General features: G+C 39.6%; 1 pseudogene across 1 annotated transcript; it reads right to left on the minus strand.

The window, feature by feature from the left end:
* Positions 1 to 367: 367 nt before the first annotated feature.
* Positions 368 to 728, minus strand: LOC308340259 (large ribosomal subunit protein eL30-like; annotated as a pseudogene). Its single transcript has one exon. The product of its transcript is annotated as a large ribosomal subunit protein eL30-like (transcript).
* Between the last annotated feature and the right edge of the window lie 1,972 nt (positions 729 to 2,700).

Genomic DNA, 2,700 nt, shown 5'->3' on the forward strand with positions numbered 1-2,700 from the left:
GAAAATGCCTTGATCAGCCATAATGACCACATTACATATTTTGAAAGCATTGCTAGACTTTGATGATGGTGGTATGGTAGTAGCAATAGCAAGGAAAACAGAAAGAGGAGTGTGCGTGGTGAGGTATGTGTGCATGCCCACATGCTGGATTTTCTTCACGCCCCAAGATGGTCTGTGAAAGCCTTCTAGAGTTCAGATAGGAAGGAATGTAGCTTACATGGGGAATCTACCCAGACATCAGAATTCACATTAATCTTACCACCAGAATAATATCCATCACAAGTTCATTTCACTTAAAAAAACAACAACAACAAAAAAACAAAAAACAAAAAAAACACAAGCTCTGGCCAGTTTTGTTAAAGAAAAATTACATGATTTGCTTTTCACCAGTCTGTTCTGGCTTGCTTCTAGTGATATCAGAATCACCTGAATCAATGATAGGCAGGGTACATACTCTGTAATGTTACCCACATGCTGTGCCCAGTTCAATATCATTGCCACTATAATGATGTGATGGACACCAGTGTTGGTCAACATGGCACCGTGTTCTATTTCAGATTTCCTCAAGGCTGGGCAGTTGCTGGTGAGGATGACCAGTTTCACTTTTCCATGTCTGACCATTTTCAGAGTCTGCTCGTGCCCCAGCACGTACTTTCTACTTTCAATAATGTCTTGGAGTCTGGAGTTGACCAGCTCCAGTGACTTTTCGTCTTCTTTGCAGCCATCATCCTCCTGCCTTACACGTAGGACAGCCCCAACCAAGAGCAGCCACCAAGATGGCTGAGAGCCAGAAAGGGCCATTATTATTTTTTAAATGGCCCTTTTTATTGCTAATAGTTTCAAAAACTTGTTTTTGAGATTTCTTTTTACTTTGTTACATTGGTTAAGTTACCTTAAATTAGCCTTTAGATAAGAGTTTATCTTAAGAATGCTCTGTTTTAAGAGATGAGGTGAATTCCAGTCTGGAAGCAAAAAGACCTGGAACAGATACCTCTCTCCAATTCCAATCCAATGGAACCCTTAGGCTGAATTCTCTCTCTTAAAAAAAAAAAAAAAAAAAGCTGGGATGTGAGGGTGGAGAAAAGAAAGCGGATAGTGACTCACTCCAGTTTTTGGAAGGAGGTGGATCATGCTTCCACCCCCACAAGCCTAGTGCTGGGAAATCCTACATTGGAAGATGAGGCAGATCTTGACATGAAAAAGTTTTGTTTTCTTAAAAGACTTTATTTATTTATTTATTTGAGAGAGAGAGATCGAGAGAGTGAGAGAAAGCACAAGCATGAGCAGGGGGGAGCGGGGGCAGGTGGCTGCGGCGGGGACAGTGGGCAGAGGCACAGGGAGAAGCAGGCTCTCCACTGAGCAGCGATCCTTACTTAAGACTCAATCCCAAGACCCCTGGGATCACAACCTGAGCTGAAGGCAGACACCTAACCAACTGAGCCACCCAGGTGCCCTGACATGAAAAAAGTTTTTAGTAGTGTCCCACCCTAGTTAAAGAAGCTATATTCATTGTTAGCTTCTAGATTGCACAGTTAAGAGGTAAAAATAGCAAATACCCATTGCACTTAAAGGCTTTAAAAATGCACATATCTTTTGGGGAGCAATTTCAATTTTAGAACTATATCTTGAGAAATAATTAAGGATATGTGCAAAGACTGAGCTACTTACTAGGCAGATCATCTCAGCTGTGTCCAGTACTTTCGCCATAAGCATCTTTGCTATAGACATCTTTGCCACAAACATTTTTGCCCCATAATAATTGGCTGTAAGGCAATTTTGCCATGAAAAATAAAATAACTCGTTGACAGTTTGGTTTCATTTCTCCATTGATAAAGTTCCCATTTTTATATTATTTAAATCTTAGCTAGTTCTCATAATGGTCTATGCAGCAATGAGTAGACATGGTGGTCTTAAAATAGTAGATGATAAATATGTACATCAACTTGTGAGGAAATATGGTGATAAACTTACTAGAAGTGTGAAATAAGAGAGTATAAAGCCAAACTGCATACTAGACTATACTAGAAAATGATAAAATACCAGTTATAAAGGTAACAAAGATCAGTAACAAGTGCATCCTAGAGTTAGCATTTCTTCCACATTTCCTATGGAACTTTGGAACGTAGATTAGGGGCCTGTGACAATAGGCAAAGAACAAACAACCACATCGAAGGCTTTCACAACCCAGTACAAAGCTCAGTTACAAATATACATCCTGGCACTTGGAAAACTGATACCTCTCTTAAAGTAAGAAGAAATTAATAATTAATTTATTAACTTTTTTCTATGTTTCACCATGTCCTCATTAATATCTCTTTTTTATTTTTTCATTATTTTCTCTTTTATGACATAATTGCCTTCTGGCCAATTAGTTATGCAGTGAAAATGTTTGCAGTACTGCAAAGATGTCTACAGCAAAAATGTTTACAGTGAAACTATCTAGGCTATAGTTATCATACCAAAATAGTAAAAACAACCTACATATCCAATAATAAGAGTTTAGTTAAATACATCCATAGAAGGTATACTATTTATGTTTAAAGTAATGTTATAGGAGGGTGCCTGGGTGGCTCAGTCGTCCAGCGTCTGCCTTCAACTCAGGTCATGATCCCAGCGTCCTGGGATCAAGCCCCACATCAGGCTCCCTGCTCGGAGGGAAACCTGGTTCTTTCTCCCTCTCCCACCCCCCTGCTTGTGTTC

The sequence above is a fragment of the Martes martes genome (genome assembly GCF_963455335.1).
Source record: "Martes martes genome assembly, chromosome: 3".
NCBI lineage: Eukaryota > Metazoa > Chordata > Mammalia > Carnivora > Mustelidae > Martes > Martes martes.